Raw genomic sequence first — 15393 nt, forward strand, 5'->3', positions numbered from 1 at the left:
CACAGTAAAGTTAATTGTATGTTATTTAATTGCTCTGCTAAATTAGTGATCATCCATGCCATTTATTCAAACCTGCTGTCACCATACAAGTTGCAGGATAGTTTGCATAATTTTATGATGAATAAACTATTATTTACATTGAAATTGACATTCATAATTACCAACTTTATTTCTTTCAAGTTATGTTTTTAAAGGTACAAATATCTTTACATATGGTTTCAAACCAATACATGTAAGATCATACCTTCCCTGAGTATCTTTTCTTGAAATTTCCTTGGAGGAACTTTCCCAGGGATTTCAATATGTGTTAATATACTCCTGTTAGGTGCTGTATATGAACAAGTTATTTTTCCTTGCCTCCTCAAAATTGAACCACTTAACTGTTTTCTTTCTTTTTATCACTCTAAATCCTCATCATAACCCTTATTACATTATATTACTGTATGTCATATCATTATTTCTTCTAAATTATCTATCAAGATTTATAGAAACTAAAAACCTTTATAAATGTTTTGTTGTGAATTGCCTTTGCAATTTAAGAATTCATCTTCCTTCATCTTTCCTGGAAACTAAAATTATCTGGGTATTGGCCTTATTACTCTGTGTACGCAGAAGGTAAGCAGCCAGAACACTAGATTGTCAAACTGTCTGGGTATCTCTCTACTTTCACCATTCGCCAAACTCAAAACCAGTGGCATTATCATTTGCTTATGGTATTAATATCGTTTTTCCAAAGGCTCATATAGAACTGGCTGCTTTACTGAAGCTTAAAGGGGAAAAAAAACAGAAGAGGTATCACAAAGAAAAGTGTCTAGTTCTGATTCTGACAGGCCTATCACAACACACACTGTGCCATCTCAGATAAACTGAGTCTTGGATATTTTTAAAAATTATGTGCAAATTCCCCACAAGAATTATAATCATTTATATACTATAACCACATACCAACAAAAATGCTCAAAGTGCTAAGCTTTTATGAAAGCCTGAAAAAAGTTTTCAAAACTAATATGATCCACAGATATAGTTCAGTGGTAAAAGTGCCTGCTTGACAAGTACAAGGTTGTGATTTCTATTTCCAGTACAAAAAAAAAAAAAAACCTAAAAAATGAATATGAAAGAACATTTGAGTAAAGTGTGGCTAGAAGATACCAAGAAGGTAGTCTTCTCTCACAAGAGGCTGTTCTCTGAAGTATAGAAACACTATCAGCGAGAGGCAGAAAGAATATTGTTACAAATGTAAAACCTGTACAGTATGCTTTGTCAAAAACTTAAAGTTTATTTTAAATACAAACAATGGTTTCATATATGGTAAGGTTTCAAATATCTCAAATGGCACGTGCATGTGTGATTTTTTGCCCCACAAACAAAGGAAATAAACCATCTTAACAAGTTTACTCCCTGCCAGGACAACTCTGCACCTTTCTCCAACAATGAGAGTGTGAAAAAAAATGCCAACTTGAAGAGATAATGAGAGTGCAGACCTTTAAAATAGACTGTGACACGTTACTCTGTGAGTGTGGAGGGCATTCTGGCAATATTGAAGAATCCCAACAAACTGTGGGAAGCTAGAAGTTGACCACACAATTTGTATTTAAGGCAGAGAAGTCAGTCAGCACTACATTAGCACAGCTCTGCCTGCCCATCATACCCAGTTTAGTGTGCACCCCTAAGACTAGGAAAGAATAGTTCAATAACAGCTTTTGCTTGCTTGTTATACATAGAGAAAAAGAGAATATTTTTTTAAGATTGTTGTGTGGTCGTGCATTTAAAACAACTGACAATGTTAATCTAAACAGAACTCAGAGATTCTATTTTATATGACTTTAATTTGTACAAAAGTAAAACTGCTTTAAATTGTCACAGTGAATTAAAATCTAGAAAAAGTTGAGGTTATGCTTATTTTTTTCTCAGAAGTAATTATTGGAGGAATACAAATCCATAAGAGTAAAGAATATGAAAACACTTTCAGAAGTTAACATTTAAATCAATTCATACCTATCAAGGTTAGTTTTGGCTATCTAATGTGAATAGTAGGCACTTTGGAGTTCTCATAACTTGATATTTTGCAATGAAATTGTTCTAATTCATGCATAATTATTTAGCACACTTTAATTCATGGAGTGCTATTTAGCCTAGTGTAAGTTGTTACATACAATTGAAAGAATAAAATATACACTTAAATAATTTAGATGCAGTTATTGCTCCTTAGCACTCATTATAAAGCTTTACCACATGAAGTGATAGTTGTTTTTGTAATTACTAGGTGTTGTAACTCCTCAGCTAATGTCTAAGGATCTCATCAATAAGTCATATTTCCTATAACTGGTCTAAAAGACTTGCATCGGTCATTACTTGGGAGATTATAATGAAAGATTAGTTGGTGGCACATGGTTAGGTACACACTTGAAAGAAAGTTACCGGCACTCTCAGAAGGAAAACAAATATACAACAAACTATGTTTTAGTAGAGTCTAAAGCAGTTTCAAAAACAATGTTAGGAAATGTGCATTATTATTATTTTAAGTGTCAACAAATCTTCCTCACTTTTCCAGATGTTCTCATGAAGCAAAGCTGATGTTTTGTCTTTTTTAATAGCATTGCATATAGTCACTTATGCTGACATATTTTGTTTGTCAGTAAGTGCTCATTAATGGCCTATTGATTATCTCTTAATAGCTACAGTAGGAACAAGAGACTAAAAGTTTCATTGAAATTAGTTTCTTTTTGGTCAATTTTACTTTCTATTTGATGACAGATAAAATGTAAGAGAATGCAAATGATATTTATAACACTATTTTGTATTCAGCATGTTTTCAGCTTTACTAATTTGTTGATTCTAATATGCTTTCTATGCAGTCTTATCTGAAATAAAATGCATATGGGTTCATGTGTTTGCAGGTATACAGATGTGGATACAAAAAGTCCAGATTGCAGGAACAAGGTAGGTTTCTCATTCTTGATTTTTAAAAACAAGAATTTAATATAATATTTGCCTAAAATGGTTTGGCAAATACTCTTTATAAAATTGTTCCTAATTTTCTGTAACTTTTTGTAATAAAATTAATCGAACCTCGGCTCACGCATTGAGATAGATATATGATTTTAATAATTTAAACCTATTTCTACATTAAGTTACATTAATACATTTTCTGATAAAGAACCATTTATGCATTCCATAATTAAATTCTGCTTGGTCATGTTATATTACATTTTAATACAATGCTGTAGTCATTTTTCTAATAATTCATTCAGGATGTTAAGTATGCATGTTTTTAGTTAAGTAGGCCAATGATTCTGTTTTCTTCTGTGTACTGGTCAGATTTAAATAGGCCCTACTCAGTATCGAACACATCTGTCTTCTTTGCTAATATAACTAATTTGTTCAGCACAGTGTTCTTCTCAGCAGCACACGCAACTTGATCAATCTAAGTAGTGGCTATTTCTTTTTCCCCCTGAGGACACTTTTACGTTTTTTAAAAAGTCTGTAGAACACACAGTCCTTCAGTCTAAGTGATACATTATGATTTAGAATTATTATCCACCGAACTCTTACCAAAAGTTCAGAATGAAAAAGGCAAATAGCACCTGGATATTACTGTAAACTTGTAAATATTACTCTAAACTTGTAAATCACCTGAAAATGGCAAGAGTCTAGGTTACACTTTGAGAACTGCTGATGAATGTAAAGGAATTGTGTCTCTATTTTCCAAAACTCCACAAATCACATTTACTCCTGAGACATAATGGTGGCTAATGGGCTCTACACACAAGTCAAGTATGGAGTTTCTGTGAGAGCTTTCATTTTAGTGACCAATAAGAAAGAGGATCTGGCTCTGCATCTGGCTATCTTTTTCTCTTTTTCATGCCCTGCACAACCCCACAAACTTGAGACTCTGAGGAAGAGGGTGAAAACCAGGAGCCTGGAAAAGAAGAGTAAAAAGATAACAACAGGCCCACATTTCTTATTTCATTATTAAGTAGCTGAATAAATATGCAAAAATCATACCTCTGGAAGTCGAATTATGAGAGAAAGTAAACCTCTAAGCCAATATGTTAGCTTTTTCTGTGATTTCAAGCTAAAGACACTCATTATCTTTAATCAGTTTTGGAATTAAAGTTTTACTAGTATCACAAAAATTTCAGAGATTTCCTACTTCCTTTAATGGTGCAACCTATAAGAAACAAAAAGGATATTTTAAAGGAAAGTTTAGTTGCTATTTCAGGTTAGATGTGACACATAACTGCCTGCACTGAAAGTCCTTTGGTTTAAAGCATCATTTATAAGGTGTGTTGATCATCTTTTGCTGCTGTAACTTGAGAAAAACAGTTTAAAGAGAGAAAGTATTTTAGCTCATGGTTTTAGAGGCTTCCATCCTTGTTTATAAGCTTTCAGCAAGATAGAAGCATGGCGGAAGGGGCTGGCAAGGTAAGGTCGCTCACTTCATAGGAGCCCGGAAGTGGACAGAGACAGACAGACAGGAGGGGACCAGGGACAGTAAACAAATCCTAAGCCAAACCCCAATGACTCTTCCACTGAACTCCAGCTTCTGCCTCCATTGCCTTGGAATAATGCCATCAAATTATGATCTCCTGGCCGAAGCCTGCACAAGCCAAACATGCAGCAGCCAAACAATCACACTTTCACCACAATGAGCTTTTGAGAAACACTGCAGACCCCACACTGTTACAGAGAATGCCCTAAAATAATATTCTTGCCATTTTAGTTGTTTGGTTGGTTCCTTTTTAGAAATTGTAGCATGTTCAAGTGTTAATTTCTTCTAAAACCACTTTTTTTTTTTTTTTTGGAAAAGCAACATATATTTTGCAAGAAATACTTCATTTTATCTAGTTTTAAAACTTATACTTGCTATCAATATTTTAGGATGTTTCTTTTAATTTTCTTATGTCTGGCTAGTTCTATTTCTTATTTGCTCTATATTTCTAAAAGATTGCTTAACAGTCTTTTTAAAAATCCCTTAAACTTTTAATAGTGTGTTTCACATTTTTCTCTACTGTGGTTGTTATATGCTTGTTTTCTGGGATTAAACATTTGACTCTTTTGGCTTTTTTTTTTTTTTGGTTTGTTTTTTGTTTTTTTGCAAAGCTAGAGATAAACATTTTGCTAAAAGTATTTTGTGTCTGATAACATTTGGCAGTGTTTTTAATATAACTCAGTTCTGATTTCCACTTCCCTTTAACCCAAATATTATTAATGCTCTTTCAGTTTGGAAACAGATAATACTTTTCAAATTACCAATTTTGCATTGCAAATTTTATTACACTATAGATTTTCAAGTTGCACAGTTTTGTTGGTCATTTTTAAGAGTGTAGTCTTAAACATGGTCACTTTTTGGAGTAAGCTTAAAATAAATGTGTTTTTATTGGTTATAAAGCTTTTATTTGACTTTATAATTTGTACTCTAGATTTACCTTTGAATAACATTTACTTCATATGAATTTTTCATACATTACTTATAAAAGTACACTTAGCACATAATGGAAGCACATGGAGAACAGTTAAACATGAGAGTTAATACTCAACTAAGACTGCAGCAAAAGCTTAAATATCACCAATAATAATAAATATAATGTAGTAAGGTTTTATCTAAAATTTATAATTTTATTCAGTGGTCAAATTTGAAATACTTGACATTTTAAATTAGAAATAAGTTTATACTGCTGACTGCTGGGCCATTCTTTTTTCTTAATTTTTTTTTCCTTTTAAAGAGATTAAGACAGAGGACAGAGCAAAGCAGATCAGAACAGAACAATGTAAGTAACACAGTACTTCACCACAAGACAACCCAATATTAACAGTAGCTACCATAATGTCTCTTTCTTTGAAATACTTGAGCATACCTTCACATACAGTAGTATCAAACATAACAAAATAGTACAAAAACATTCAAGAGAATGAAAGTATTACAGGACATTCAAAACCAAATAACTGAAAATGAACAATGGCCACTATATTATCTTATTTTCCATAAAAAAACTTGTTTGTACTATCACATATTAAAATCAAATAAGATACAACATGATGGAACCGATGGAAACAGAGAAGAAAAGCATGGTAGAACCTCAAAGCAAGATGATATTAAATCAACAATGGCTGCCATGATGTCTTGTTTTCTTCAAAATAGCTGTTCATATCATCACAGATAATAAAATCAAACAAAACAGAATAAAATCATTCCAACTAATGAATGAAAACATTATAATGCTTCAAAGCAATGTAATCGGTAATCATGATTGCCATAAAATCTTATGTACACTTACCATTTCTTACACTAGGGAAGCTATATGGTATTTGTACATGTGAGTTTGATTTATTTCACTTATGAGTATGGTCTCAAGTTGTATCCATTTATTTATAAATATCTCAATGTGATCACTCTTTATAGCTGAGTAGTACTCCATTGTATAAAAGCATCACATCTTTTTTATCTATTCCTCAATTGAGGGACACTTAGGTTATTTCCAAAATCTGACACAAATTGTGCTGTTATAAACATGGGTACACACTTATCACTGTGGTATAATGTTTTCAGTTCTTCTGAGAATATTCAAATGGAGTCAAATGGAACTTCCAATCCCAGCTTTTTGAGGAATCAATCCCAGCTTTTTGAGGAATCTCCAGACTGACCTCCACAGTGGTTGCACCAGACTATATTCCCACCAACAGTGCAGGAGAGTTTCTTTTTCCCCACAGCCTTTCCGGCATTTGTTATTGGTAGTTTTCTCAATACAGGGCATTCTTTCTGGAGTGAGATGGAATCTCAGGGTTGTTTCAATTTGCATTTCTCTAATAACTAACAATGATAAATATTTTTCATGTATTTATTTGCCATTTGTATTTCTTTATCTGAGAAGTATGTATTCATCTCAGATGTATTGGTCCACTCTTGCAGTCAAGATAGACTTGAAATACAAAGGCTCAAAGAGAAGCCAAAAGATATGATTCCAAACTGCTTCAGCTATCAAGTTATTTTACTTGATAAAATTCTACACTCTTTCAGGTCCAGATTTAAACAAGCTAAACATATGATGTTTGCAATTATGCCACAGCTTTGTTTACTCTTTGAGTAGTATTTCTAAATATTTTTAAATATATATGAATACAGAAGATAGAAAGATAGGCAGTTTTGTCTATGAATATTTTCTGCAAGAACCACTCCCTGTAGTCCTGAAGAAATATCTAAGCAATTAAGGCAGAGAAATTTTAGCAGATATCAACAACAAACCACTCTGTATGGAAGTCATACCTCATTGTTAGTAAGTTCTCTTAAGTTGGTACTTAAGGTTGTATTTTTCTGAATTGGTCTTTTAGATATGTAAAACCTGATATCTCATCTTATTTGGAAATCTTAGATGAATATGAATCTAGATAAAATGACAGAGCATTCAGCTGTTTACCATTCCAATGCTGAGACAAAATCTAATGTCAAATAACATATTTTGAAAACAAGAATGTAGCAGCTAAAATTACACCTAAGTTCACTCCTCATTTCCAAACCTTCATCATTTAAAATTCTAAATCTGTCTCCACTAAAAAGTACATTTCCAGATCATGTTTTAGACTTGCCATTCTGTTTCAGAATCTCCATTGTGAAAGTGTTCAGTTTAAGCTACATTCATTCACTGTAATTATTGTTTAATTTAAATTTCTATAATGTACAAACATGTTAAGCATTTTCACAGATGTTTAGCCATCTGTATCACTTCTATCCAGGTCCTTATACACACTTTTGACTGAGTTGTCTTTTATCATTGAGTTTTTAAAAATTCTTTATATATTGTATCACATATACTATTGTATAGTCTGACATACATGTACTATATTTTTCACCATTATTTTCTCCATTCTCTGAGCTGTTTTTTTTCAGTTTTTTTGATAAATAAATATAAATTGTAAAGATTAAGTTAACTAATATTTTTTTTCTTATCAATGAATGCATACTTCACTGATAAATTAGTATTTTATTTGAAGTCTTCTCTGAATGTGTCAGCTTCATTGAGTGGTTATTAATCACTTATGGGAGGAACCAAATATGATTCGAAAATTTCCCACTGGTGATTTATGACTTGAAGATGTGGGACACATGACAGGAAGAAATATTTGCTATTACAGTCTGCTCACCCAACCCTGCCTGCACCTACCCTAACAAAATGACCCTGTCTCAACCCAAAATTCTTATACGTTGAGCAGAATAATGTTCTTTCGATTCTACTTTAAGTTTAACATCAACATCACAGCTTCCATTTGAGATAATAATTCCCTGGTTTACCTTTTTTTTCCCTAATCTCTGACACTGTTCTTCTTCACCCGAGTTGTACACCTCTGTCAAAATCACTTAGAAAAGGAGCAGCACATCCTTAGGACATACAGCCCTATTTTCTTTACATGTTACTCTCTCACCCTCTCAGCTGGACCCCAATACTGTTTATCTTCTTTGGCTGTTTACCTCTGCTTGGCTCTGCAGTGTTACCATTCCTTTTTACAATGGTACCTACCATGGGTAAGAAGGGGACAGAAATATCCCGAGCTGGACAGCCCTTGCCCAAGTTGTAGTTTCTTATTTTCTTCTGACCTCTTCTTCCAGGGTTACCAAAAAATGGTGTGTTCTTGCCCCAGGAATTTGTGACAACCTGCCTCCAACCCTAGACTCCTTTTCTTTTCTAGTTCTGGTCTTGAGTGTGAGGGGCCAGCCAACAGCCAAGCAAGTTCACCTTGCCAGGAACTGAAAGCACCTTTTTCTGTTAATTGTTACTGAGAATTTCATACTTAAAGATTGTTATCCTATGTCACTACCTATCGTTATCGCTCTCCCTAAAGACTTAACAACATTAACCAGGATTTAGAAATAACCTTTAAAGCATTGTTTATAAGGTGTCATAGGGATTCCTGGCAGACATGCAATTTAAATAATGTATTTTAAAAGGGGTGGAAAGGAAGAACTTGAAAGAAAAGAGCAGCCTCTCTCGCTTCCTCACAAGATATTTTATCAAAGACACATTGTGGATAAAACCTTAACTAAAGGGAATATTTTAGAAACAAGTTTAAAAAAAAAAAAAACCCTGAGAAACGTCAATAATACTTAAGTGATTTTTAAACTATATGCTCCGCAATGTTCTACAAATGGTGACTGCTGCTTGGTTATTGAATTTTGACTAAGATAGACAACTATGTCATGTAAAGTATAAAGTATATTTCCAATGACTTCTCCATTATAACTATTTTAAGAATTCTGAAACTTCTAAAAGATTGAAGAACAGTGATTTTCTAACTCAACTTTACCTAGTATTTATGCCCTCATTTAAAAAAAAGATCTTAAATTCTAAGAAAGAGTTTCCTGATCACTCTGTCTCAGATTTATTTCCTTTGTTTCAGGGGCATTTAATGTGCTTGTCAAGAAATTTAGATCCAATCAATCCTGTGTAGATAACAGAGACAGTTTCCTAGAGTTACTCATGCAGTATATATATATTTTTTTATTTTCTGTGTGTTTAGTACTTGTTGATCTTGTTCCTCGCAGGAGCTCACCCATGCACAGAGCACATGTTAATTTTTTAATCCTTTATGGTCCCTTCCATTCTCCATCTCCTGCATCTCTAGATTCCCTTCCCTTGTGCAAAACTTTTATTCCCTTATTTCCTATTACCTGTCTTTTATTTTGCTCTTCATTTATATTTTGGGTTTCTCATATAAGAGGAAACCATGCAATGTTTAATCTTGTTTATCTACTTTAGTTCATTTAACATTATGCTCTCAAGTTGCACCCATTTTCTTGACCTATGGCAGAGTAGTTCTCTTTCCTTATGGCCGAGTTGTACTCCATTGTGAATAAGTACTCTATTGCATACTTTAAATTTTAACATAGATTCAAATCTAACCACATTGTAACAGTATATAAATCTCAGTAGCAGTATATAAATCTCAAATAATTTACATTTAAATTCAAGTTATTTCTCATACTTTGTAGTTTCACATCTCAAAACCTATTACACAGTAGTATAGCTGAGATGGTGTGTTGTTAGTTATTTATGAACTCAACACATTTTTATTAAGTGAAGACTTTTCTCATGAGGTTGCAATTGATAATTCAATAAATAAGTTAATAAATAAATCATATCATTTCACCTCATAATTTCAACTGTAGAAAAAGAAAGAATGGAAAGGTAGACTTGTGGGTGATTGTGGAGTAAGGGCATTAAATAAACGGGGCTGGGAAAATGCTTTCTGAAAGTGAGTAATTAGAGCCAAACTTTGTATAGAGAATCATCATGAGATGATCTGAGAGAACAAATATTCTAGACAATAGGAGAGGCAAGAACAAAAGGAAGAAAAGCAAGAAAAACAAGCAAAGGAAAATATGGCATCTCCTGAATTCAGTAATTACCTGCTTGTTATAGAAGTCTCTCAAGATGGGTCTATGAGTGCCCATTGGCTGAGATAATCTGTGTGGACATATTTTTCCCATTTATAGCTAGCTCACTCATTTGCTCTCAAATGTTTTCTTTCCATGAAAAAATGATATAGCCACTCTTATGTATGAGATAAATGCAGTTACTTGTAGGGCAGTATTAGGAATTTTGAATATAAATGTTAAAATCCACTTTACCATCTTCTCCTGTGATTCTTATACTATGACCTGTTAATTTTCTGTCTATGTGCTCCTAACCTGTAGAATATGCCATGAAAGCTAAACCAAATCACAAAAGCAAAACATAAAAAGATACCCATTGTGAGGGTTCCTTAAAGATCATTACTGTCACCTTAATATTTATTATGCACTTTGGAAGTAGGAGTATACAAACACAAGTGATGGACTGGACTTTTACTACGACTCTTCATGTGCGCTCACCCATGAATCCACTTCCCAGGTTACTGCCATGTGAAGTCAGGCATGCGTGGAAGCCAGCAGGAAGCCTCACAGCTCAGACACCCAGCTTTGACACGAACACCAGCACCTGGAAGCAGAAAACCCTGAACAAACATGACAAAATGTCACAAAAATTGTACTTTAATTGTCAAGCTTTTTACAGCCATGCATATGTAGAGAAAAGCTCTTTAGCTATCTATCAATGATTGATCATACATTGTATGTGTATATGTGTGCTATATATTGGGGTGTGGGGAAATACAATTTCTGCTAGATTCCAAGTACAATTAAAAGTACATAAAACCATCTATGTGTTTCTATCATTAAGAACTGAAATACCCTGAAAAATTAAAAGCATAAATGTTAGCCCACATAGGTCAAATAGGAAAAGTTGCCAAAAGTTTACAAATTTTTTGTAAGAAAGTTTCATGTGTATTTACTAGTTAAAAGATCATTTACATTTAAGCATTTTTCTCTTTCTTTTTGATCTAGAAGATTCAAATGTTCTAAAACATTAAAATATGTAGAGTGGCAATGAGCTTAAGAGATAAACAAGGCGATTCCACATAATATTACTTTATGTCCCTTCCTGCAACCTATTTGCAGAATTGGGGATCCTGTCCCAGAGATAATGTCCTTGCTTAGCATGCACAAGGCCTTGGGAGTGATCTTTAGCAACAACAAAACAACATTCATGGATGTATATGTATGTGGCAGTGGGACACACATTCAGGAGCCAATTTGTGAATGGTACAGTTATTAACCTAATGGTATGTGTTTATCATGGGGTTAATGTGATTTTACTTTGCATCAATTAGTGTACTGTATTAGGATTCTGTGGAGGAAGAGAATCAATAGAAAATACATTTATAATTATGTCAGGGATTTATCAGGGAGGTTCACTGGACTACAAGTCCACACTGCCTTCACAGAGCAACCCACAGCATTGTTCTGTGTGCTGGGAGCTGGAGGAACCTGGACCTGCCCAACCCAGCAAAAGGGGCACACAAAAGGAAGGAGCAAAGACGCATCATCAGTCCAAGGCTGAAAGCCCTGAAACTCACTGCACGGCACCAATCCAACTGTGTCTGGGTGGAAGAAATAGGACACTAACACCTGAGGTGATGGGAAAACTGGAGCTTTCCAGACAAGGAACACTTTCCTTTTTTCCATTTCTTATTCCACCCAAGCTACAAGTCCATTGGCTGGTGAAGCCATGTCCAATGTGGATCTTCTCTGATCAGCTTACTGGCCTACATGGCAATCACCCACAGACTCTCCCACACACACACCCAGTACCTACTTCATTAATTTTTGGAGTATTTCTTCATTCATGCAAGCTCATATACCATCATTATTGGTCAGAATCTACTCACTGCCAAATTGACAAGCATACACCTCCTTTTTATCTCCAAATACAGCATTCATAATTATACCTGATAAAATTATTCTGCACACAAATGGAAATGCATTAAATCTGTCTCCAGAATAGAAGCTAAAGTTAATTTTTCCTTGAATGATGTTTACTCTTCTCCTAACATTCCATAACTTAATCATCATAATATAAAGTTAACAACATTAAGTGCTGATTTTAAATCAGTCAATATTGTGTTACAAAGAAAACAGAGATATCTGCTTAGTATATGAGTATATATGCACAAGCACACTAACAAAATAGGAAAAAAATGCTCATAACAATTTCAGCATTTATTTCTGTTACTGGTCATACAATCATAACTGGTATTTCACACTGCCTTCTCATAGATTCCATTCTGTATTTCCCTGGCCTGCCGTAAGTACCTATTCAGGTCTTGGTTCTATAGCGGGAGGGGTGAGCCATGTTTTCATTTCTGAGGATCCTGGGCCATTCATCATCCTTCCTGGATTGGGTTGTTGTAGCTCCCATTGGCCACAGTAATAGCATGGAGGACATGCACTCCCAACATTCTCCTCCTTTCCTCCACTGTGGTCTAGTTTGGGATGGTAGTCTGAATTCCTTGCCCTTACCAACATCATAAATGCCATTTAGCTTCTTGACTCAGAGACATGAGGAGCCCAAAATGAGGAGAGAGAAATCTTATCTTCCAGATCACTGCATCGCAATTGTGCCTCCTGGTACAAGCTTTCTCCAAGTCTGCAACTAGGATTTCTAGTCTATCAGAGTTTAAGACTCCTTAAACTCTGTGTATTATGCTTTAGAGCAATGTAAGCATACAAAATGATTAATTGAAATTACAGTATTTTTAATATATAAAGTATACAATACATATCTAAAATTTATTCTTTAAAGTGCTCAGTATCTACTATATGCTAGGCATTTTGTTATAAGGCCTAGCAAAACCAATACTAGTCACATACTTCACATATTAAGAGATTAGCAATAGGAAACAAATTATGCCAAAGACTTACATATTCAAAAATTACTTAGCATATGTTGTCTTAGAAAAGGGACAATGGCCATGAGACTTAAGCCAGACTGAGTAGAAAATGATGAGAGTAAGGTTCATTTTCAATTTCAATATCAAGTATTTGATTAACTCTATGGTAAATATTTGTCTTTATCCATTTAACACACATTTGTTGGGCACATATATTAGGGCCTGTATTATTCAGGTTTGTGTTACTATAATAAAACACTTGAGTTAGATAACTTATAAAGAGAAAGGGTTTATTTAGCTCACAGCTTGGGAAGGTCAATGTCCATGATCAGACGGCCCACTGGCTTAGCATCCTGTGAGGGCAGATGTGAATACACCATGGTGATAGCAAATGTGGGAGCAACTGGTCACACCTCAACCCAAAGAAAAGAGAAGACACCAACTCCCTCAAACCCTTTGAGTACATGCTTTCAATGATGTAAGGCCACCCCAATAATACTAACCTCCTAAAACTTCTACATCTCACCCCCACCCCAACTCTAAGGATCAAGCCTTTAACATATGGGATTTTGTAGGACACTAGATATCCAAACCAGAGCATAATCCTTGGTTTATACCAAGAATAACATCTCATATGTATTCTCATATGTGTGCATTACCTAATTCTTGTTTCGGAAACTAAGTTCCCACATCCCTCTAATAAATATCTGTACATGATATTAGGCTCTGAGTAGCTCAAACATATTTTTATGACCAGTTTTTATGTACATTTCCTACAATAAATTCACTTTCTTAAAAACAAAACACCAAGGCAATGCACATTACCTTCAAGTATTATTCTGTTTATACTGGCATATTAGAAGTACCAAGGGTAAATCAGAAAGGGAAACATATCAAAGTAAAAATGTGAATGCCAATACACCTTGAATATTGTTTGAGGTAGCAACTTCTGATATCCACAGTCATTCTGCCAGAATCATTTGGAACTTGGAGTTACTGTTATAATTCAGTGCTATTTATGTATCAAAAGTAAATTCTAAATTACTTAATCCATAATAGGAAAACAATCAATGAGTTGTCCAGAGTGTTGCTAAATTCTTAATTGTTACAAGACCTAACCTGACACTAGAAACACCAATGAGAGTATTTTCCTGCCAGAATTATTCCCTAAAATGTGGCTTTAGTTTCCCAAAAGACTTTTTAAAATAAAACTGTTTCTTGCCTTCTGAGCATTTAGTTCTAAGCCCAAAATCTATATCTACTTCCTTGGATCCAGATCATGCCCACGTTCACCTGATCACAATCACAGGAGCAGTGTCCTCGTTCAAGCAGCTGGAGCCCTACAGCTGCATGTAAGGCCTTATGTGCAATGGAGGGGTTGGCCCCAACCCATTTTCCCAAGCTGAGCACTCTCAGACTCTCCTGCTCCCTGCACCTCACTCCTGTGTCCCCCACACAGGGCCTCCGTGGAAGCTCCTGTCCCCGGACTCAGCACTCTTCCATTCCTCCTCTTCCCTCTTTCTGTCTCTGGGCCCGAAAGTCCATCAGAAGGATGGAAACTATTGTGTGGAGCTCCTCAGTTGTGAGAGGATCCTCCTCATCTGCCTTCCCTGATCCAGGGCTCCACTTGTAGGGAAACATGAAACAGCAGGGAGCCAGGGCCCATCTTCTTTCCTTATATTTTATTTAACTTGGTGAGTGACAACCATGTATGTATGGGGTGCAAAGTGATGTTTTGATAGATGAGTGCATTTTGCTTTTGTTTGTACTATTTTGGTAAATGAAAAGTTTTTTCTTCTGGCTCATTATCTTAATTGATCTCCTGAATGTCTAGCTGCATCGTAGCCACTAACACGGCTTCTGCACACTAACTTTATCCTGAAAGTTGTGCGTAAAAAGAGGTTGCATCATCCCTTCTCCAAGCATCAGAAGGGGAATTAGAATACACGGTCCCCCAAAGCATATTACTGTTGTTCAGAATAGAAATTGGCAAACACTAAGCATGACACAAGAATTTCAGCACAGTCCACATTATTTTAAGCATGCAGTCTTTAAAAAAAAAATCAGTCAAACAAAATGTACATATTTTTGGATTTTTGTCAAGAAAATCCTTGCCTTTAAAAAAAAAAGTGT

This window comes from Cavia porcellus, unplaced genomic scaffold (genome assembly GCF_034190915.1).
Source record: "Cavia porcellus strain 051 isolate PalLab524CR breed Dunkin Hartley unplaced genomic scaffold, mCavPor4.1 scaffold_4, whole genome shotgun sequence".
NCBI lineage: Eukaryota > Metazoa > Chordata > Mammalia > Rodentia > Caviidae > Cavia > Cavia porcellus.